The following is a 25683-nucleotide window of genomic DNA, read 5'->3' as shown; positions in this document are numbered from 1 at the left end:
AGTGTTCCAGAAACAACAGTCTTTAGAAGAGTAGCCTGTTGGATCTATTTATCTTTTTTTTTTAAGCTTTTGATGCTGACTAAATATTTAGGTTTCCCATAACATGCTGTAAGTTACACAAGCAACAATAAGATACTGCTTGAAGTATTATTTTTGAAATTGGTGCTTTAATATTAGCAGAGCCTAACACAGTTCAGGACACATATGAAGTATTCACAATATGGGAGTAGAAGGCTGAGTAACTGATCTGTCCATGGTCATTTGCACTGCTTGGTTAGAGTAAGGTCTGTCTTTGCAAATAGGCCTAAAGTTCCTTATACTGTGAGTAAACCATATAAAGATTTTGACCAAAAATTATCCCTCCTAAGGAAAAGGAATCCCTAAAAATGTAAAGTATGATGAAGTACTTTTTTTTTTTTAATCTTCATGTTCTACTCATAAGCTTGTGTTATGCAGTATATTTTTTGTGGTTTGCTAAAAATCAGCTCTGTGTCTGACAGGAAGTTTGTTCCTGAATTAGCATGCCTAAGTTAAGTAAGTAAGGTTACTGATGTGATAGAAAAAATAAAGGAACACATAACTTGTACATCATTGTTTCCTACATTTAAAAACATCCTGTCCCAGAGTAATTTTAATAGGACTCCTAAGGAAATGTTTCTTTACTTAAAAAAATTTAAGATGAAGAAGAATATGAAAATACGCATCCCTCTATCCATCTACACACATATGCACACACATAATTACAGTAGAAAGAACGGCACAGCCTGGTCCAGCTCACTTCTCCTCCCCTCCCCTGCCTCCATGTCCAACTGGAATAGCCAGCTCTGAGCTGTTCACATGCTGCATCCTAATTAGCAAATCCTAAAGATAGCTGTTAGCTCTCAATCCACTTGAGAAATCTTCAGTTTGGTTTTACTGATTGGTCCCCACTACCACCCACACACTTTCTTCTGGAAGAGCTCCCTCTTGATGTGTTTCTCTAACACTGTGGTCTTTCCAACTCATCCCCTTGTATCTTACCAGGAAATTTTCTTCCCATGAGAGTCTAGTCCTGACTCAATATTGATTTCCCTTAGAAGTAGATCTTCCTCTTCTTTCTCTTCAACTCAACTCACTTCTCACTGCTCCACTTTTCCATCTGCTTTTCTCTCCTCTTCTAAGCTACTTCCTCTGGAAGCTTTCCATTCACTGACACCAACAGTTTTGACTGCTACCTACTAGAGTCTTAGAGACTCCAATAAACAGCACCCTTCCTCTCTTGATGAATTCTAATCATGTAGAGAAAACTGAGACTTAGATGAGTGGAAATAAAAACATCATATTTATATTCTTGAAAAGGCCAATGTCTTTAAGTGTGACAAAGATGTGGAAATGTGGACTGTCAAATAGTAAAACCCAATAAAACAGGAGCTACTCACACATTCATTGGCAGCAATGGACCACTGTGGCCTGCTCTGTGGAAATATTTTTTCCCAAAGCATATCACAGGACAATGAACATTCAAGAGTAAATGCTTTCTGTGGATAGGATGACCCCCAAGATAAAGGAGAATGAAAGATGCTGAGTTTCACATATCCAGTTTGTCTTTTCAAATAATCAGATATAAATGAGAAGATGAGTTGATGGAAGGGTATTCCAGAAGAGATATCCTTCCACTGAGAGAAAAAAACCCTTTCCCCACCCTAAATTCAATGAGCACTCTTAAATCTATATATTCAATGTCATTCTATATTCTGAGATGCAGTCCTATGTATTCCACAGACTGAAGGATATTTTTACTCAACACTCTAACAGAACCTTTAAATGCAATATGTTAAAAGTTGAACTTACTATAATCTACCATCAGCCTGCTTTCTTGTACCCCCATCACAAGGAATGAAATAAGTCAATCAGTTTTCCACAGACAGAAAATAATAGTCCTTTTCTTCATTTTCCGTAAGTACCTTGCCAATAAAGTCTGTCATGTCTTTTTCCCATCTCTTGATCTGAACCAGTTTCTTCAATACTTTCTATCATTGGCTTATTCAAGTTGTCTTAATTTCTTATCTATACACACTAAGGGCATCTAAAAATGGTCTCTATCTCTGTCTAGCTATTCTAAAAAGCTTTCTGTGAAATGTACTCAAAATTGGCATTTTCAAAACAAAAATATAAATATAATACTATTATGGTGGGTTGATAATGACAGCTTCCATTTACTCTGTACTTACTTTTTGTCAGACACAATCTAATATAGATTGTTACTGATCACACACACACACACAATGATATAGGTAAGAGTATTATTCCTGCTTTAAAGGTGAACAAGTTGTTATTTGCCCAGGGTCACACCCTAAGTAGCAGAAACAGAAATCTGACTCCAGAGACTGTACTTTGTTAGGCCATGCTGCCTTATTTTAGAAGAACAACTGAGTAATCACTTTCTTGAATAAAGTTTTTAGGTGCCTCCCCTTTGCCCTTAAAAATAATATCGAAACACTCCTTGGCCCTAAAGACCTTGTAATCTTACTAATACTGTCCATCCCTCTTACCATCTCTTCCCACTAAATGTCTCACAGTGCACTTTCAGTATGGCACCATGTTAATACTGCTTCCATGGTTTCACTCATGCTGTTCTCTCTACTTTGAAAATCCTTATAAGGCTTCTCTGATTGAATAACATAGGGGGTTCCTGAAATTCTCCATAGTTAACCCTAACTTCCTCCCCTCTAACCAGTGAGAAATGATTTATCTTATTTTCATATGCTATGATATGAATGTACCACATTTAGTAATGGATTGGGTCACTGTTGATTTTGGAAGATGTTTGGAGATAAAGCTTACCCGCTACCACCCTACTCCCATCTCAAGCGTGCTCTCTTACTCTTTGGTGCTCTCTTCTTTTGTTTTCTCCCTATACCTTGTGACTAGTATAGTAAGATCTTAGCAGCCTAACACACCTAAGACCATCCTCTGTCCTCTTCTCTTCCTGCTTTGCTTAAGTTTGCTTCCATGTATTTCCATCACTGGTCTCCAAAAGTGATACGAGAATTATACTGAATTCAGAGAACCAGAATTTAAATTTTTGCTTTGCAATTTATTAATCAAAAATAGGCATACCTCAGAGATACTGCAGGTTTGGTTCCAGACTGCCCCAGTAAAGCAGATATTGCAATAAAGCAAGTTACACAATGTTCTTGGTTTCCCAGGGCGTGTAAAAGTTATGTTTATATTATACTATAGTTTATTAAATGTACAATAGCATTATGTCTAAAAAACAATGTATATACCTTAGATAAAAATACTTTACTGGTAAAAAAAAATGCTAAACATCATCTGAGCCTTCAGTAAGTCATAGTAGTAACATCAAAGGTCACAGATCACAGATCATCATAGCAAATATAAAAATAAAGAGAAAGTTTGAAATATTGCAAGAATTACCAAAATATGACACAGGGACACAAAGTGAGCACAGACTGTTGGAAAATGGTGCTGATAGACTTGCTCAACTCAGATTTGCAGCAAACATTCAATTTGTAAAAAATAAAATACCTGTGAAGCGCAATAATGTGAAGCACAATAAAATGAGCTATGCCTACAGATGTGTACACCATCTAGTTTCCAGACCTTCAGCTTTCTCACTGCAGAATGTTCACAGAAATAATTGTACCCTACATAGGTATTTTGAAAATTCAATGAGATAGTATATTTAAAAGCAAACAGCACATTGCCTGGCCTATGAAAGGAACATGATTTATGAAAATTGCAAGCAAACATGTAAAATACACACATATGTATACAGTACTGTGTATAAAATGATTCAAAATGATTTTGTGAATTGCTGAAATAATTAAGAAATTATCAGTCAAGATCAATTTGGGATCTATTTCATCATGTTTGTTCTCAAAATACTGGAAATCTAATTGTGGTAATGCCCTTTATGTGATGGAGTAATACTGTAAATGACTTTGACTAGAACAGTGATACTGCATAAGTGGTAACATAATTCTTAATAATCTTTCTCAAAAAAATGGTTTGCTGTCTTATCATTTTGTTTCTGGAGGCAGTTACATTTGAAGAGAAGAAGAAAGAAACAGAATTTGTATTCAGGCCAGCCTTTCTCATACACGGCACTATCTGCACTTGGGGCCAGATAACTTTTTGTTGTGGGGATTAACTTCGCCTTGTAGGATATTTAGCAGCTTCTGTAGGCTCTACCAGGGGATTACGGTACCAGCTGACTCTCCTAGTTGCAGTAATGACAACCTAAAATGTCTCCAGACATAGCCAAATATCCAGTTGATAGCCACTGATTTAGATCAAGCCAAGATAACTAACAGGTGCCCCTCATAAAGGAATTTGGGGCCATTCTTGATAAATGTCAAAGTGCTGCCGACTTGGAGGTCAAGTTAATAGTGTGGTGACTGCGTCACTGTTAACATGCTCCGGAAGACTTTGGCTGTTTTCTATTTCCTTTCTTATTATATAACCGCATGATGGCAATATGCTCTCATGCCCTAATCAACTTCATATCTATGTATGCTGTGCTGAGTAAGCTGTTCCTAAACTTAAAGGGATAATGTGAAAGGGATAGAGATGCCTTCTTTATCTTAGGTAAGTAAAACATATTAGCTCTTAAAGATCCATGGGTGGGACACCTCCATCCAGTCAGCGGAATTTTCACAAGGCCACTCATGGCAAAACATCATTTAAAAACGAATAAAACATATGCAACTAAAAGACAAAGACCTTTTCAAATAAGCACTGGCACTCTCTCTTTCTTCTTTGGGAAACTGTCACATGAATTCAGCACAGAGCACAGAGCAGGATAAGTTTTAATAATTAATCACACCCAGGTAGGCACTGTATTGGCAAACTTTATTGACACATAAATCCTAGTTCTCATAGCTATTTTTGGGAAAAAGCTGCTTTAGAATAAAACCATTCCATGTTTTCCCATGAAAGTAGTGCACATATGTGTGCAAACCTACATGTCTGTAAACATTTCCTCTCTTCTCCTCCCTCCCTCTTCCTTGACTCTGATTTCTCTTTAATTTCTCACTTGACTGTAACTATTCTTGTGGTTGCCTGAAAGACTAACACAATTGTGGACTACATTGATAGAAATATAAAGTCTGGTCTATAGGGGAGGGTATATCTACTGCTTGGTGTCAGTCAGCACACAGCTGTGTCGAGGAATTCTTAAAGAGTAATAATAATAATGAATCTCAGAGTTATAATGACCTCTTCCCTTAGTGCCAAATTTGCTTTTTAAAATGTCTGTCTTTCTATTCTTCAGGATTAGCAGTATTTCAGCTCCCTTTCTTATTTCTTTAGGTAATGTTAAACCTCCAACTTTCATTATTATATACTAAATTGAACCATCCTGTTATGAACTTTATTTCACTATTTTCTCAGATTTTTAAAATCTTTCTCTTAATTATTATATAGGATTTGTATAATTTTAATTCTAATCTAATTATCCTGAAAATTTTGGAGAACTCAAGACAAGCCCAAGACAAATGAAAATGTGAGCATACACACACACACACACACACACACACACACACACACACACTTTGCTCTTCCCAGGCTTCCATCAGTTCAACATTATCTTTCTGATCCTCAGCATCAGGATGACTGCTCAAGCTCAAGCCAATTTCCAACCAATTGGAGAAGAAAAAGAAAAATCTATTTTTAAGGAGAAATCCCTGAAATCTAATTTCACTGGCAAGTCATTAGTCTCTTGAACATTTAACAAGAGTAAGTGAGGTGAGTAGACTTATCAAAAAAAGAAAAAATATATGGGATTAAAATTTTAGACATGCCCTAACTGAAACTACAGAAACAACAAAACTCAACCCTAGCTCAGCTCCTAATTAGACTGTCAACTAATGGCCTGACAGAAAAAGAGGCATTTTAATTTTCAAGCATATATACTATTTAAGCTTAGTCTATGTTGTTCTACACATGATGTCCAACATTTAATAAAAAATTGAAGACACAAGAAAATCAAGGAAAACAATCTGTTGTCAAGAGACAAAAAACCAGCAGAACCATACTCATAGATGACCAGGATATTAGAAATTTAAGCCAAGGACTTGAAATAATTATGGTATGATATGTTAAAGGATATAGTGAAAAGGGTAGATTACCTGAATTAGCAGACAGCGATTTTTAACAAAAAGATAAAAAATAGAAAAAAAAAGGATTCAAATAGAAATGCTAGAAATAGAAAAGCATGATATGAGATGAAGAATTTCTTTGATGAACTCATCAGTAGACTTAAGAAATCAGTGAAGTTGAAAATAAGTCAAAGAAATCAATAAAATTGCAGAATGTATATATATAATATGTATAATTAAATCACTATGCTGTACACCAGAAACTAACACAACATTGTAAATGAACTATACTTCAATTTTAAAAAAGTCAACAAAACTGGATCCAAAGGAAACAACAAAAACCGAGAACAGAGAGCTATGGATTGTGGGACGATTTCAAATGACTGAACACAGGATTAATGGAGCTCCAGAGAAAGAGCAGATACATGTGTTCATTTTATTACATAAAACATAATGGGAAGGAATTTTCTAAAATAATGAAAGCTATCAAATCACAAAACCAACAAGCTCAAGAGCACCAAACAAGAAAAAGTAAAATAAAATGTATCTAGACACGCCATGTTTAAACTGCTACAAACCAAAGATAAAGGAAAGATCTTGAAAGCTGACAAAGAAAAAAAAAAGTAACAATTACACAGAGAATAACTAACCTAAGAATTAAAGCACATGTCTTGTCAGAAAATATGTTAATTATAAGAAAATATGTGGTGCCTTTCAAAATCTTCAAAATGAAGAAAAACAAACCTGTTAACCCAGATTCTAAACCCAGTAAAAATATACTTAAAAATTAAGGTGAAATAAACACTTTTTTAGGAAACACAAGAGAAGAGAATTCATATTAGGATACTTGTGCTAAAATAATCATTAAAGCAACTATTTGAAAAACCAGAAAACGACACCAGAGCAAAACCTGAATTGCCATAAAGAAATGAGGAAATACATGAGTGAGAAAAGTCAATACAGATATAAACATTTTTTCATTTTTTAATTAATCTAAAAGATAGTCATCAAAACCAGAAATAGCAGAAATATATTGTGAGAGAAGTATGTTGTGAGAGAGTTTTAATATGTATAAAAGTGAAATAGGACAACAATAGCGTGAAGGATGGGAAGGAAGAATCTGGATATACTGCAAAGCAATCACAGTAATCATGAAGTTGTTTAACTTTATCTGAAGGTAGATTGTAATAAATTATACTGCAAGCTCTAAGGAAACTGCTAAAAACTAGAAAAAGACAGAATTAATAAACTAATAGTGGGAATTCAATGGAATAATAAGTAATGTACAGTTAATTCAAAATTAGGCAAAAACAGGAAGAAAAAAACACAAAGAATAGATGAATGAATAGTAAAAGAAAAAATATGCAAGACTATATAGATTTAAATCAACCACATGGACAATTACATTAATAGTAAATCACCTTAAAAAAACAGTAAAGAGACAGCAATTACAGATTGGATAGAAAATCAAGACCCCCAAGACCCGGCCATATTCTACTATAAGTGCAATTTAAACACGTAGGCATAGATACAGAAATATTAAAAAAATTTACAATGTATATAATGTAAAAAGAGAAAAATAAAGCTTATGTCTGCTATAGCTTTTTTTTCCTTTTTACACTTTTTTTTTAGTCTTGTTTTTGTGTGTGTTACTTTTAGGGAGGGTGGTAATTAGGTTTATATATTTGTTTGTTTATTTAATGGAGGCTCTGGGTTTGAATCCAGGATCTTGTGCATGCTAAGCGCGTACTCTACCACTGAGCTATATCCCCCAACATGGGTTTTTAATTACAAGTCTCCCCACTGATTAACCAATCAGTATGCTGTTATATTTTATAAGTGATAGAAATGTATTAAAATTTTTTAATGCAAAGAAATCACATCAGTTATATTCAACCTTGTTATGGATGTCTTCTGTGTATATAGTTTTATATATTATAAATTATATAATTATATATAATTACATATAGAATATTATTATAAAAATATCATATATATGTAGTTTCCCTGAATTTTTGAGTAAGAGAACTAAAATACTGAATAAGATTTACTTTCCTAAAAATTTCTCTAGTTATTACATAATTTACTTATTTTATGTGATAGAATCAACTGTATAAAGTGTTTGATGGTTTAATATAGCTTTTTAACTCCAATAATTTCTCTGCTTTCACAGCAACTAAATTGTGATTACTGCATAGCAAGATTGTAAATCAGTGATTTAAAACCCAGTTAATCTCTTTTTCTTTTCTATCAGAGTAGATTCCAAATAACCAGTGTTAATGAATTAGCAAATAACAATGGTCATGTGTTTATTTTATTACAATTTAAGGGAAAGCTCTTACTGTCTTTTCTTAGAAATTGTTATTCTTTGTAGAAAAGTATCATCTATTTTATGTCCCAAATATATAACCTTCATTAAATTTGGTCTCATCATAGAAATGTCTTATGGAAATGTCCTCAAAACTTGGCAGTCTGGCAAGCTGCTCTTATTTTCATGTGTTGTGATTAAAACATTAGTAAATTTGAGAAGTAACTTATTATTGAAATATTTTTATTAAATTGAGTGTTTATTCTTAAGTGTGTTTTTCCCACTAAGATCTAACTACCAAAAAAAAAAGTCAACGTTAAATTTGGTTGAGGTTGGATAAAAGTTCACAATAAAAAGACAAATGTTCTCAACATAATAAAAGCTATATATGACAAACCTATAGCCAGCATAGTTCTCAACGGTGAAAAACTCAAAAGCTTCCCACTAAAATCTGGGACAAGACAAGGATGCCCACTATCACCACTCCTATTCAATATAGTCCTGGAAGTCCTAGCCACAACAATCAGGCAAGAGAAAGAAATAAAAGGGATCCAAATTGGAAAAGAAGAGGTAAAAGTGTCATTATATGCTGACAACATGTTACTATATATAGAAAACCCTAAAAGGTCCACAAAAAAGCTACTAGAGCTGATCGAAGAATTCAGCAAGGTAGCAGGTTACAAGATTAACGTTCAAAAATCAGTTGCCTTTCTTTACACTAACGATAAATCAACAGAAAAAGAAAGTAAAGAAACAATCCCCTTTAAAATAGCACCCAAAGTAATAAAATATCTGGGAATAAATCTAACCAAGGAGGCGAAAGAATTATACACAGAAAACTATAAACCATTGATGAAGGAAATTAAAGACGACTTTAAAAAATGGAAAGATATTCCATGCTCTTGGATTGGAAGAATCAATATTGTTAAAATGGTCACACTGCCCAAGGCAATCTACAGATTTCATGCAATCCCTATCCAATTACCCAGGACATATTTCACAGAACTAGAACAAATCATAATAAAATTTATATGGAACCATCAAAGACCTAGAATTGCTAAAGCATTACTGAAGAGAAAGAAAGAGGCTGGAGGAATAACTCTCCCAGACTTCAGACAATACTATAGAGCTACAGTCATCAAGACAGCATGGTATTGGTACCAAAACAGACATATAGACCAATGGAACAGAATAGAGAGCCCAGAAATGAACCCACAAACTTTTGGTCAACTCATCTTCGACAAAGGAGGCAAGAATATACAATGGAATAAAGACAGTCTCTTCAGCAAATGGTGCTGGGAAAACTGGACAGCAGCATGTAAAACAATGAAGCTAGAACACACCCTTACACCATATACAAAAATCAACTCAAAATGGATTAAAGACTTAAACATAAGACAAGATACAATAAACCTCCTAGAGGAAAACATAGGCAAAACATTATCTGACATACATTTCAAAAATTTTCTCCTAGAAGAAATAAAAGCAAGAATAAACAAATGGGACCTAATGAAACTTACAAGCTTCTGCACAGCAAAGGAAACCAGAAATAAAACAAGAAGAAAACCTACGGAATGGGAGAAAATTTTTGCAAGTGAAACCGACAAAGGCTTGATCTCCAAAATATATAAGCAACTCATACGACTCAATAAGAAAAACATAAACAACCCAATCCAAAAATGGACAGAAGACCTAAACAAGCAATTCTCCAAGGAAGACATACAAATGATCAAAAAGCACATGAAAAAATGTTCAATATCACTAATTATCAGAGAAATGCAAATCAAAACTGCAATGAGGTATCACCTCACACCAGTCAGGATGGCCGTCATTCAAAAATCCAAAAATGACAAATGTTGGAGAGGCTGTGGAGAAAGGGGAATCCTTATACACTGCTGGTGGGAATGCAGTTTGGTGCAGCCACTATGGAAAACAGTGTGGAGATTCCTCAAAAGACTAGGAATAGACTTACCATATGACCCAGGAATCCCACTCCTGGGCTTGTATCCAGAAGGAAATCTACTTCAGGATGACACCTGCACCCCAATGTTCATAGCAGCACTATTTACAATAGCCAAAACATGGGAACAGCCTAAATGTCCATCAACAGGTGACTGGATAAAGAAGAAGTGGTATATTTATACAATGGAATACTACTCAGCCATAAAAACGGACAACATAATGCCATTTGCAGCAACATGGATGCTCCTAGAGAATGTTATTCTAAGTGAAGTAAGCCAGAAAGAGAAAGAAAAATACCATATGAGATCACTCATATGTGGAATCTAAAAAACAAAAACAAACAAACAAACAAAAACAAAGCATAAATACAGGACGGAAATAGACTCATGGACAGAAAATACAGACTTGTGGTTACCGGGGGGGGGGGGGGTAGAGGGTGGGAAGGGATAGACTGGGATTTCAAAATTGTAGAATAGATAAACAAGATTACACTGTATAGCACAGGGAAATATACACAAAATGTTCTGATAAATCACAGAGAAAAAAATGTGACAATGAGTGTGTATATGTCCATGAATGACTGAAAAATTGTGCTGAACACTGGAATTTGACACAACACTGTAAAATGATTATGAATCAATAAAAAATGTAAAAAAAAAAAAAGACAAATGTAACAGAAGTTTTGTCAAAAAGAAACCATAGTGGTGGGAAGGAAGAAAACATGTTTTAGCCTTTTTCAAATATCAATGAATGGATTTGCCCCTAGGATTTTTATTAATAATTTATAAAACTTCCACAGATAACAAAATATTAGAGTTCTGCAGAGAACGTTAATCTTTTATTTAATGTGAGTATTTATATTTGAAATGTAGTCAATTCAAGTTTAGTGGATGGTAAGTAATACTCAAATGATTAGTATGGGATCTAAAGACACATTCACTATGGCCTCATCAGCTGCACTATGGGATTTTTCAAGATTTATTTTACTTCATGAAGTTTTATAGGTCTTATTATTGTAATTATCAGCATTACATGCTAAAGAGTTGTGAATTCTGTATCTTATTTTTATTTTTATTGAGTATCATTTTTGTATTTTAGCATTAGAATGCAGTTAATTGTTTTTCTTAATGAAGTATATTGTGACTTAAAATTATAATGGATATATAAAACACTGAATTTGAGGAGGAATTCTAAATATTATAATAAACACACTGTTTAGTCAATGCATTTGAGAAAACATTAAATATGTAAAATATTTCTTTCAATGTTATTTTGTGGTAGGAATTTTAACACATACTAGTATCTGTTTTCATACAAATGAACTTATTAAAATAGATCTTTTTTCCCCGATTTATTGAGTATTTGGCTAATAGATATTTTAAAGATAGTGAAAGATCTTGCTCACTCTAGTGATCTATCATATATTATTTCATTTAGAACTCTTGGGGGATTTACTGTGTCTCAAGGCAGATGGTTCCTTCAATGGACAAACACGACTATGACCAATATCTTCCCTATAAATAGCTGAGAGCCATGTCTAAGTCACACAGTAATCCTGATTCTGCCCTCAACAGTGACAAAGAGTAAGTCTATGCTCTTTCTCTGTCCCTTGACAGTGCTTCAGATATTTGAAGACAGCTGTCGGGTCTCCACTAAGACCTCTTTTTTCTCTGGGGAGAAAATCTCTAGGCTCCCCTGCCGACCCCAACCCTCTTCTTTTTCTTTTTCCCCACCGTGCTTCGTACAGTTTCCATCAGCTCACCATTCTGTTTGCCCCTCATTGGACTCTTTCTTCTCTATCAATTACTCTTTTAAAATGTGGCACACAGAACTCAACACAAAACTAGATTATTTTGTTCAACTTGTGTGGAACACAAATGTAATAGTCTTATATTGTGTTCTCTGTACTTCTATTAACACAACCTGAGAGTACACAAGGGGTCTTAATACTAAGTCACACCACTGGTTTATTTTAAGGTTGCATTTAAAATATCAGAACAGCAGTGGTAGCCAAAGGTTGGTAACACTGGACAGGATGAAACAAGAATGGAGTTTTTACAGTTTGGGTCAGTACCAATATACAAACTGGACTAAACGACCTACCACAAAAATCACAGGTGCAGAGAAAACTGTCAGTGGCAGAAAGTAGACAAGGGAGAGCCATAAAAAGGAAAAAACCTGAAAAGGACTAGGTCATTGAAAAGCCAACATTTTGGCAAACAATGAGGAATCAATGACTCGTCAGGTATTAAAGAATCAGAATACTTTTAAAATATCTGGGAAAAGGACCATCAAATAATCAGATGAGTCCACTATTAATCATTGTGTTCAAGTCCTAAATTTGTAGTTTAAATTTCAATACCTTACTTGGATCTGTTTATTAATAAGGAAAAGTTAATATAATAACTGATGCTGTGTTTTTAATTTGTACGGTCATTTTGGGCAGTAGCTTAGTGATTACTAAGATGCACAAATTTGAGCCTGGCAATCTTCAGTGTCTACTCAAGATTTCACTCACAAATGCAAACAAAGAGTCTGTTCAAGCATGTTCAACACTACCCTATAATGGCCAAAAAAAAAAAAAAGGTGAAAAAAATTATTTCATATAGGGGAATAAACAACAAATTATTAATTGGGGTTAAAATGATTGTACTGGATTTTTATATATCAACATGGTAAGTGTGGAAAAAAATGTTGGCCAGAACATGGTAAAACTAGTACCAAATATATCTATGGTCAAAATAAGTATAGAGTACATCAACTCATCTGTTAAAGAGAGAGGGACTCTCAGATTACAAAACAATAAAAACATCCAGTGTACTTTAAGAGAGACTACCTAAGAGGTAACAGTGCCGAGTTTAAAAGTAAATGGGAAGAAAATATGTACTAGTAAATTATAAAGCAAAACAAAAAAGTAGAATAGCTATTTTAACAGTATCAGAAAAAACATACTAAAAATTAAAGACAACAGTATAACAGAGCCACCACATACTGAGAAGCAATCTGCCAAAAATATTTAATGATTCTGAATGAATGGGTAACACATGACAAAAGAGCTGCAAAATATTTAAAGCAAAACTGATGAAATTATAAATAGAAATTAAGACAACCATATCATATTAGAAGAGCTGAAATATGTATCTCAGTAATTGAACCATTAAGCAAAAAAAAGATGATAATGAATGATTAAAATAATAGCACAGATTGAAACCACACATTCTTTCAAGTGTGCATATACAGAATCCTACAACCAATGACATTTTCCTAAATACCTATCAACCATCTATTAAGAAAGTAATACATACCAAAAAAATAAAAAAAAACCATATAATTATCTTTAAATACAAATCAATAAAATTAGAAATCAATATAAAACAAATTATAAAATGTAATTTTGGAAACTCGAAGTATTGCTAAATTATTAATGAATTAATTAAGAAATCATAACACTAATTAGAAAATATTTAGATCTGGACAATCTGCAGAATACATCAGGGCTAATGGAAAGGAGGATTCAATATCATAAAGCAGTTATTTGTTCCATAACTAATGTTTAACTTTGATATAAATGTTAAAAACCTTTTCTTAAAACTTAACAAATGGTTCAAAAAATTTATGTAGAAAATAAAGGACAAAATTGCCTATGCAATTTTGAAGGGGTACTTGCTCTCCAGATAACAAAACATGATATAATGCTAAACTTAATTAAGATGGTCAAGTGTTGGCAAAGAAATAATAAAGGGAATAGGAAAAAAAAGCTCAAAAATAGCTCATTGTAAACATTGGAAATGTGCCTGTGATGGTGGAGGCATTGCTTATCAATACTTACAGATGAAGAAAACAGGTATGGAGAAGTTTGGAGACCTGTGCAAGATTCTGTAGCAAGTAAGTAGCTCAGTCCACCCTGACCCCAGACTTTCCAAAGTGAAGATTTGAGATCTCAACCTCTCCGTTGGGAGAGAAAAGGGAGTATGTGAAAGAAGAAGCATGGTAGCCATTGGTGCTGAGCATCAAACTTTTCTGGTGTTCCACTGTTGGCCTGCACACCGCAGGCCTATAAGCCCTGTACTTGCACAGCTTTGAGACCAAAGAAAGAGCCCAGGATCAATGACAAAGACATCAATGGTTTAATGGATCTTATATGTTTGAGTCGAGGTCCTGGAGCAACACCCCACCATGTGCAGCAGAAGGCAGGCAGGACATGGTGGCAGTCTTCACTACTTGGGGGGAGGAGAGGTTACCAGTTACAGAGGAAACTGATACCAGGTTGGTTCATTGATTACCAGGGAAACCAGCAGAGGGTCAGCTACGTAGGAAGCTCAGTCATGTGAGTAGGCGTAGTGAAGCAGGCACTGATCGAGCGGGGGATGTACAGAGAGCAAGAGAACATCCATGCTGAGTAGCCTGCCCAACATCTGCCTTTCAGTGCACATGGAAGGCTGCACTTCTCAACTGATTCTGTAGTTAGGCGTGGTAATGAGAACTGTTTTGGACAACAAAACTGGAGATTAAATCAGGTGTTTCGCTTCCCTGTAGAGGGTTAAGACTCTGTGCATGATTTGGCTTTGCTGCATTTCTTTCCCACTGCTGTGATGACTGGGTCTCTGACTGAATTTGCTGAACCATGTTTTTCATGTAATTTGAACAAAAAGTATGCTTTTTGTTATGTGAATCCACTGATATTTGGCAGCATAATCCAGCCCTGACAAAATACAGTAATTATGAGAAAAAAAGAAAAGGAAAGTAAGCTTGAGAGACATATCATCCTATCTTTTTACCTAAGTTAAATCATGAAATTTATTTTTATTTCTCTCAAGGCCACACTTTAAGTCACACAAACCAAAGTTAATCCAGTAGAAGAATTTGTTCAACTTAAAATACCAGGAAGTAATAAATTAGCATTCCAGATTCAAAATGTTACAGAGAGACTGGCTTAATGGTTTAAAGCTCTGTATGGTTAAACTCATGTTTCAATTCATTCTTTTATAGGAGAGACCTTGAGTTGTTTAAGAGCCAAATCAGAAGGGAATCAAATGGTGTTGGTGTAATTTTTCTCAGCTTGTCTGAAGCCATACCATAAAGTAATGTCGATTTACCACATTTGGATTATCTCTTGGGGAGAGCACAAAAGAGGTGCTTAATTCCTGCATATGATTCAAAACCAGGAAGCCAAATCCCAATCTGTGTTTTCAGAGTCAACTGTCAGGGTAATTTCTGGCAAGAGTCTTTCTTTCTTTTCTGTTAATACAAAAGTTTATTAACTATTCAGATTAGCTGCGTAGCTTGAAGCAAATCACAGGAAATTGCTTAAATTTCTACTATTCCTCCACTATAAAGAAACTGCCTGTGAGCAATTTGCAATTCTTATTCATAGAACATTAAAAATTAGGTTGGTGAATTCTCTTATTATCAAAAGCCATAGCTTTGTCAGATACATAAAGCGTTAACTAGCATTTGTAAGTAAGTGAAAGGAAAAAAAATATTTTAGGGCAATACATGGAAAGACATAAAAATATAAGCTAATGGATCTACTAAGAGAAAAATTTTATCAATGAAAGTTTTACATTCTTCACGTTAAGAAACGGGGTCTTTCCAACTGATGATTTGAAAAATGTTTATTCATTCATTCATTTAAAAAGTAGTTATTAAGTATTAGTGAGAGAGAAGCTGTAGAACATCATATGGAGATAGAGAAATGTATGGTACCTTTGCCCGTCCTCCGAGAGCATAGGTCTTATGGAAAATATAAAACTTCAGACAAAAAGGAAGAAAGTAAAGGAGCTATGAACCAAAGGCAGACTCTTAAGTAAGTTTTAAGACTGAATGATTCTACCACAAACAAAACAAAAACTATCAACAACTTTCTACATTTTCTGAAATCTTTATCTTCATTTTGCTCTATTTACTGTAATTTCAGCCATTAAAACACTTCCTTTTTCAGCTTATTTTAACAGGGTATAGTATTAAAAGTCAGAACTTTGAATGCCAACTCTACTAGTGACCATCTTGGCTTAATTTCTTGAACTCACAAAGCCTTAGTTTCCTGATCTAGAAACTAGAGTGATATTTACTCCATAGATTTTACTTTAATTTGGGAAAACATCTGAAGTGCCTTAGGGTATATTAGGTGCTCAACGTATGTTAATCCACTTAAATGAGCCAACTTCTCTAAAAATGAGAAACCAGTTTAAGGTAGGAATCCATAAAAATATTACTGTTATTAGATAATGATATTCTTTCAGATTAATACATATCATCAGATATAGAATTAATACATACTATTATTTTATATTTAAAACATTGAATATAAGCTGCTAAGTACTATCCCAAGTAGAAGACAAAAGAAGAATGAGAGAGTACAATGTCTTCTTGAAAGTAGTTTATATCTTCACAGCCAAACTGACATGAACTTGTCTACTTTCATCCCTTTGCCGAATCATTGCTTTTAAAATAAAAAAATGTTATGATTGAGGAGGATAGGATTTCAAATTGGAGGGGGAAACATCACTCAAGAGAATGGGGTTGATATAACACAGGTCCAGGCAGTATAGGAGTATGTGTGGGTCTGGGATATGGGTTTGAAGAGGTGAAGGTGAAGTCCTTAAAGGAAAAGAATAAATTATCAAAATCACAGATCTCCATTGTCAAGATTCTATCTGTGTTTATCCTGGACAGAGCAGATCTCTCCCCCTTTTCATTCTCTTGTGCATTTTAATGTGCCTGATCCCAAGATATAGTAAAATCTGACTGGAGAACCATACTTTGTTGCACTGATTATATGGGAAAATTTACTTTAACCTCTAGACCACCAACTTACAAATGAACTTTCAAGACTGCTTTTACTGACTGTCCATATGCTATGTAGACAGAAACTAAACAGTATGTGTAAAGAGTTATAAATCCATGCATTATTATCTAACAAATGCAGACATTTTTTCAACAATGACCAAAAAGAATAAATAAAGGAAATGATAACATGCCCTGTGAATGTATGAAGGACTAAGATTGTCTCAAATCATTAGAAAGTATCCCAAGACATACTATGTGATTGTGTGGTCTCAAGTGCAAGAATATGCCTATTTCAGAGGGCCCAGTAGTGGCTGTGGAATACTTATAAACTTTGTTGACACCCACAGTATTGAATTTGGTTTAGAACAAAAGCATTTGGATAAATAAGCTGTAGATGTTCAGAATCAATTTACTACATGCCTTCATGTAGGAACATGTAGTTTCTACATCATATTCCAGGAACTGTGACGTGTTTGTCAGGTAGGTTTGGGCATGTCATCAATGTGGACATATGGCAGAAGTTAGGAAAAAAGGAAAGAGTGGACCTCAATTTTTCTTATCTACAAATATCCTGTTCAAAAAGCAATGTCCATTAAGACACAGAAGCACAAAGGTAGATCAAAGTGATCTACCTACATTCATTCATTCATTCATTCATTTATATTTATTTTTTTATTTTTTTCATTTCTACTTCCTCCCGTTTTACCCTATTGCCTTGGCCAGGATCCAAGATAGAAATAATATCCCTAGGTAACTTTATACACAAGAAGAAATATTATCTAAGAAAATACCTTTGAGATTATCCTTTTAAGGATGAACCTACTTTCCCCCTTTTGATTACTCCTATCACCAAAAAGGAGATTTTTTTTGATTTCCTACTCTGAGATTCATCATGAGATAGAAAATCCAGCACTTAGCCCAATCCAGACTGCCTATCCCAGGTCCCTTCTTTCAAACAGAACATAGAAATACTACCTAGGATATTTAAAACCTATTAGAAATAAACAACTACATCCTATGCCCTGGAAGGGCAGAGAACAGCTTGCTACCTGGGCCACAGGTTTTTTAATAAGATGAGGGAAAATGACTAGCAGCCTTCAAAATGTCAAAACAGTTTAAGAAAGCTGACCTGTGCAAATGCCACTTCAAAGACTAATGGTAATAATTACAGCAGGAACCCAGACTTAATCAAACGCAATAGCCTTTATGATAAAGAAAAAGAGAAACCTATGTACAATTATTATCTTCCTGCTGAATGTGATACTGTCAGCCTGCAAACACGTCCATCATTACTTGGGGGTTGATATGCACCGGAAACATATTGTTTTAAATTCCCTTAAGTTAGATTAGTATGTGTTCTATCTTATAACAGAAGGCCTTTTTGATTGTCATGAGAGTCATGAGAACACGACCTTAACTCGCTAGTGACTAGCAACATTACTTTAGCCGTCAATACCAACTCTTATTGGGAAAAGAGCAACCTATTCTTATTCATGATCTGTCAACTTCTTCTGAAGCCATTTAACTCCAGCTCCATATGACAGAACTTAATATTAGAGGCACTGACCTTCAGCAATTTTGTATGAACATGGTTGACAGGTATAATGATCATAGGAAATGCAGATAATGGGATGGAAAAAATGAGTTTCACTGTACAATATACTCTACCCCCAGTTTCACTGTTGATGGGTTAGATATATATTGTGTCAATTTTTAAAGTCATTTTGCCATCCTGAGATATTACAGAAGTACTCATAAAATCCCTCAGTGACTATGACTTTTTACATTTATTATTTTCTTTTAAAAGGAGGTTAACAGTAGAGAGCTCAGGAAAAAAAATTCAAATAACCAATACATCATACATACAAAGATCCTTTTACTTCTCAGAAGAAACTACTCTTCAAGTACACAATGGTGAAACTTCTGCAAAATCATTGGCATTGTTATAGACATATTCAACCAGATTTTGCACTGATTTACAATTTACAAGTATTAGTCACTGAGTAGTGAAGAAATAGTTATCATCATTACATCATCTTAGAGTCCTCACTCTACTTTAGACAACTGGATTATTTCTCTATTTTAGTGATTTGTATCACTGCTGTGCTAATGACAGTACTACTGTATGTAGTATAGTATGTTTACCCTTTGGTATTTCAACTTCAAGGCTAAGAAATCTAGTAAATTAAGTAGGCTGATCTAAGCACTTTGAGAAATTCACATTTGGTTTTCAGAGTTTTGAAGAATGTGAGTTCTCTTCAGTCACAATTAATCATTCACAAATATGTGAAGTCACAACTATCTCTGAAGATGCAGAGTATGTTTTTATCTGGGTCCTTTTAGCCTTTCAAGTCACTCTCCTTTCAGAGGTTTCTGTATTTAAACTTTCTGTTCCTTATACACTGGAATGCTGAGTATTTTGTCTGTTACAATTCCAAAGAGTGGAATGGCATAGTTTGGAAAATTCTCTAGATTTCAATTCCAATTTCCAATGAATACCTGGATTTTCATTCTATAAGTTATTGAGTCTTGTTAAATCTCCCTTTCATTACAAATGCAGATAGTAACCTTTGAATAATTATTTTAAATGTTTAAATCATTAGGTCCTGGATTCAGACAGATTTGTGTTTGAGCATATACTCAACCATTTCTTGGCAGCATGACAATGGGTAAACTAATTGAACTCTACAACCATCAATTTCCTCCTGCTGTAAATTAGGATGGTAAATGTAAGTACTTCATTACTTCACAAGGGTTTTTTATGATTACATAAAATAACACCCAAAACAATTTAGAAAATGGTCTCACAGAGATGTGTTCAATAAACATATATTATAAATAAATAGTAGAAAACTTAGCTGGAAGTACTAATTGATTTTCTTCCTTTCTTTTCCCATTTTAGGAAAAAAGCATATTCTTTGAGAAACTAAAATCTAGATTAATGAAATCAGATCCTCCAATAGTCAAGATATTTCTAGGAGACCCCTCTAGGGGACCATTAATAATTCTACTTGTACGTGAAGACAACCCTGATTAGACACACTGAGCAATATACATATTAGAATTCACTTTCCCTGTATTTTGCACCTTTTCCCTATAAAAAGATTCTTTCTATAACTATATGTGTCATTTCTGCCAAATGAAATCCTAAAGTTATTACCAACAGAGTCGCGTCTCATTTTAAATCATTATACACATATTTCTGATAAATGGTGTTTTTTTTCCTTTTTTTTTTTTTGGAAGGGAGTGTTAGTGAGGCATTTTGCATGCTGTAGGGTTGATTTTCTATCACTGGTGTTAGAAGGTAAACTTTAAAGAAAAAACAAACAGGTTTAACTTAAATGGAATTTTCTCTTTTTGTATATATGGTCAAAGGAGTATTTTAATTGCACAAGTAAAATGTAACGTAAACTTGTAAGTTAAAGGGGTGAAGGCTGTATTCAAGCTAATTTAAGACTTAAAAAGCAGTCTCAGTGTCACTCAGCATGTCGGAGTTACTCATCACAGGAGTCACTGGCCTCCCTCTGTGACAAGGATCTCCAGGTTCCATGCTGTTGATACTGGCTCAGGAGAAGTAGACCTGTCTTTGCCACCTGCCCCTGTGGCATCTCTAAAACTGTAAGTAAGGCTTCTGGGAGATCAACTAAGGCTTCTGGGGAGATCATAACAGGATGCAATCCTGACTTCTCAAAACAATTTCAACTGAGTTTTAAATTACTCAAATTATATATTCATTTTTTGGGGGGTAGGAAATCAAACTTACAATGCCAAATAATTTATCACATAATTTCAAGTGCCTAATTTCAAATTGATGTCACTTGACAATTCTCACTATTGAGAGAAGGAACAAATTGTACAAGTACTTTAGACAATTCTATTATTACATTAAATAAAATGAATGCACAATTAGTGGTTTAGCATCATAAATTCATATAATTAAAGGTATGATACAGTTTTCTGGAATCTCAAAAAAGGTAATACTTAATTTGAAATAAAAACTAGAACTATGCACTGACAGATAAATTTTTATACCTTTTTGATTCTGACACATTTATTCTTCAGTCAGCGTTTCTAAGTTTTCCCTGTCAAACAAGGCACAGTATAATTTATCCACGGGGTTCTGATAGTCTTCCTGTTTTCTTTCAGATGCATTCCCAGCCCCTTCCTGTCTTGCACTGTATTGTAGAAAAATATACTTCCCATAATCCCTTGCCTACTGCCTTTTAGGAAGTTTCAGCCAATCAGAGTCTCAGGACAGCTGAATCTCCACTAAACAGTTTTATCCTCTGTGACCTCAGCTCCAACCAGGAGGGGCTAATACATTTCCAGTTTCCACCTGTTGACACCAGCTCCTGGGATCTAGTTACGTAATTTCCTCTTTCTCTCTCTAGCCGCAGAGATGGAGATTTCTTACCATTGCTAATCTTTTGGTGGTCTCTTTGTCCTTAAAGCTAGTCTATGTATTTTCTGACTGAATCCTAACTAAAACACTAAAGTTAAAGGAGAATATATCTAGTTCCCACTCACTAGAACTAGATTCCTTCTTTCTGAAATCTTCTGGAATGTAAGCCTACTAGATCAATTCCATTATGGAGCTTGTCAGAACATTTTCCAGAAGGGCCTAGAAGCATATGTTATTGGTTATTTCATCTGGACCTAAGTAATATGCAAATTATAGGTAAGAAAGAGGGCAGGCTACCAAAGTAGACCATATATGGGTCTAAATGTCACCTCTTCAGAGGCACTGCTCCTGTTTCATCTATAATCTAAACTTAATCCACTCTCTATTCATTAACAGAAAACCGTTTTTCTCTTATAGCACTTTTCATATTTTGTGGTTGTGATTTTAATTTAAAATCAGATTCATCTACTAAGGTTTTAATATCTCTAAGTCTATGTTTGCAAACCAAAGGCAAATTCAATTCCAAGAGAGTATTAGTGAATTGTATAAAGCTGAATTATATTATTTAATTATATTAAGATATGTATTAAGACAATAATGCATATCAATGTGTTGATATACAAAGGAGAAAAAAATCATTAATTACCATAATTTCAAACAAAGAGCATTTTAAAAATTCAAATTCAATACCCATTTGTAATTGAAAACACACACTCTAACAAAACATATGCAAGACATGTATGTGTCATTAAATGAGAATACAATATATTCTGAGTGTATAATTTAATATTGTATGTTCATTATTCCTATATGTGCCCTAGTATTATTAATCTATATTTTAGAGACATAGTAAGTAAAATAATATAATAATCAGATAACATACAGACTGAATACAGTCTCAATTAAAAGACCTTAGATTATATGATTTTAATATCAGTTAAACAGATCTTCCAGAAAAACTTGAAGGACTAAAGTATTTAACAAATAGTGCCATTGTATTACTTAAAATATAAAAGATATCTTAAGTTTCTGCCTTCAGATTTTTCTCTTTATGTGCTCCAGTTCCTCTTGGGTGATCTCCTTAGATTTAAAAGTTTAATCTATCACCTCTATGAATAAGGCCACCAAATCTCTCTCTTTATTCCTGCTTTCTCTCTCCTAATAATGAGATACATATTTCCAAATGTCCCAACTGATCTAAAACACAGCAAGTCCCAAACTATGCTCAGCCTTTTACCCACTTCTTCAAATTGTGGCTCCACTGGAAGCCAAATACCTGTTACATTCCTGTCTGCTCTACAGTATTGAACACAATTGAGAAATCTTAGATGATCAGTTAACACTGAAATGGTGTGATGTGAAGTAAATATGAAGACTTCACTCTTTCTACATGATTCCACCGTCTCCCACTTCCAGTGCTTAAATGATAAAAAGATAAGAAGCTTTTTCTGCTCTGTTAAGAGGGACAGACCTTTCAGTTGTGACCCTGTAACCATGGATACTAACCACCTCTTAGTATTCAGGTGCTAATTATGTGCAATACTAGTCTTTCTGAAACATTAGTTAATTTATGCATTCTTCAAACTAACTTATCTAAAGAGGTTTTTAAAAATGTAAATCTAAAAAAAGACAAATCATATATTCTTCCCAAAGCCAGTGTGCAAGTATAAATGGTCATATTCAAGTAATGATAAATTTTCTTTATAATGAAACAGTTATTTAAGTAATCATTTATATATCATTAACACATTGAATACTACATCAACACAACTTTTTCTATGTAAAATTAATTTCTACAGAAGTATGGCTTGTTATCAGTGTTTACAAAATTAGATAATGTGATTTCTTGTTAAGTTTTAGAATGTATACTTTATTTAAAAACTACATTCTATAGAGATTTATATTATTTTTAGAATTCTTACAAACTACAAACTTTTAAATTTTGAAGAATGTTGCCTCATTTACTAATCAAGCAAATTAGGACTTCTACTTCAATGAGGTTACAAGCAGAAGACTGAAACATGACAAGAACATTAATGAGTACAGTTGTAAGGAAGTCAGATTAGTTGTCTCAGGGGCAAAATATTCAGCAGAGCCTTTGTTGGAGACAAAGAGCTTTAAGCATATGGTTGCTCTGACACTCAAGGGCAGGTAAACCTTACTTTGGAATTTCACTGGGTCAGAGAGTGAAAACTTAAGCATACAATCTTGGAAAAACAGAAGTGGAGCTTTCAGAAGCATGGGGAATAAAGAAGAGATGTCTAAACTTGCCAGAGGAAGAGACCACAAAGAACATATCAAGATTTCAGCTGAAAACGCTGGAAGGTGACTGGTAACCTAGAGGTAGACTAAGCCTCACCACGGCTGAAAATCAGTGTCAGTAGATCACATCCCTAATTAAATGACGGTGATCAGTCATCACTGAATCAGCTTAGTAGTGGAAGAACTGGCAAACCCGCTTTTTTGAAAAGATAACACCAACTTGAGTACACTAAATAATACAGGTAATAAAAAATTATTAGCTTGGAAGGAGATGGTAGCAACCTGACATTTCCTCTTTATCTTTCCTGGGGACATCTTGGGCAAAAACTGAGAGATGCAGACATGCTAACAACAGACCTCTTGGCTATTTACTAGCAAGAGAATTCTTACATGTGGAATACTATTGTTAGAAAGTACTTGGTCTGTGTCAGTTCTTTACTGTAAGTAACACTGGAATTTGTGTATGTATGTTTAGGCTCCTTTCAAAAACGTCAAGTAAGCTATGTAATTAAAAAATATAAAGATATTTTATAAATTAAGTGGCTTACTCTATTTAAGCAATATGCCATATGCATTGCTCACATCCATCTTTAGCTTTCTGGTTAAATCTAGAGCAAAATGAATCCTTTAGCAGGAAAAGAAGGACATTTTTCCTGTTCTACTTCATCCCAGGGATATCTGGTATATATAAACACACACACACACACACACACACACATAAACATGCATATGTGTGCATTTATTTTGACAATTCCTTTCTCTTTTCATTATCACATAAGTTCCATGAATATATTTTTTCTTCCTCTTTTGTTCTCTTCTGTCCTACAGTGTCTAGAATCTTTCCTGGTATACAGCAATCACTCAATGAATATGTATAGAATGGATAAGTAGCTAAGTAAATAAATAACTGAGTGAATCTGAACTTGAAAATTAAAAATTGAATCTGAAAATTAAGATATCTGTCAAATTTATGATACAACAAAATTATTGCACAGAATAAACTTATTAAAGTGTTTCTTATTTAATATTCACACTATATAACTTCCTTGATTATACATGTTATATACACACAAATTTATGGAACATCTGGCTGAAGACATAATGGAGTTGGTGGCAAACTTGAGAATGTGGACCAACTGCCATTAGCTCAGGAAAACAAGAATAGGCAAATTTTACAAGCCAGAACGTGTCTATGTGCAAGTTAGTGAACGAGTCCCAGAGCCATTTCCAGCTATTACTTCTGTCCAAAGGGATCAGTTGTACTCGTTGTCCAAAAGACCTGCTGTTATCATATCACCATATTGAAAATTAACCTAAATCTTATGATCAGAAGTTACAGTCCTTCAAAAATCACAGGAATGGAAATTCAAGAAATGTGTCAGATTTTTTTTGTCTAATCATCTAATTTTACAAGTGCAGAAACCTAAGACCAAGAAAAATGAGAAGATTTGACCATGTTGTAACTATTTTCAGACAAAGAAGTATCCAAAGCCAACTTCTCTAAATTTAATACAAAGCATTTTATTACGCTATGTTTTCAGTGACACTGTTTTCACAAGTCCATTTAATTTAAAGCAATAATATTTTTGTGATCTTACAGTGGACTGTAAAATCAATGAGTTATAGTTGTTCCCTACACACATTTCTTGAGCCTTTGAAAGAAAACTACTGCAGATATCAAAATCAATTCCTGAAATCTAAGATAGTCTTTTTTTGTTTGTTTTTGCAATTTGGGGAAGTTTTTATAGTTGAGGTTTTCCTGAACCTCTTCAAGGATACAACTTTTTGAAGAAAAGTGTTCCAACAATTTATTTGATATGTTCTAAACATAGTAGAGACCTGAAGATTTTCTCCAC

At 34.0% G+C, this 25683-nt stretch overlaps 1 long non-coding RNA gene across 1 annotated transcript; it reads left to right on the top strand.

Moving 5' to 3' along the window:
- Positions 1 to 19770: 19770 nt before the first annotated feature.
- Positions 19771 to 20280, top strand: LOC140685890 (uncharacterized). The gene is made up of 2 exons (XR_012059341.1): positions 19771 to 19892; positions 20066 to 20280. It is a non-coding gene; the product is annotated as an uncharacterized lncRNA (long non-coding RNA).
- The last annotated feature ends 5403 nt before the right edge of the window (positions 20281 to 25683 follow it).

Source organism: Vicugna pacos, chromosome 15 (genome assembly GCF_048564905.1).
Source record: "Vicugna pacos chromosome 15, VicPac4, whole genome shotgun sequence".
Classification (NCBI taxonomy): domain Eukaryota; kingdom Metazoa; phylum Chordata; class Mammalia; order Artiodactyla; family Camelidae; genus Vicugna; species Vicugna pacos.
The sequence above is the reverse complement of the archived record's forward strand: the minus strand, read 5'-3'. Positions and strand labels throughout refer to the sequence as shown.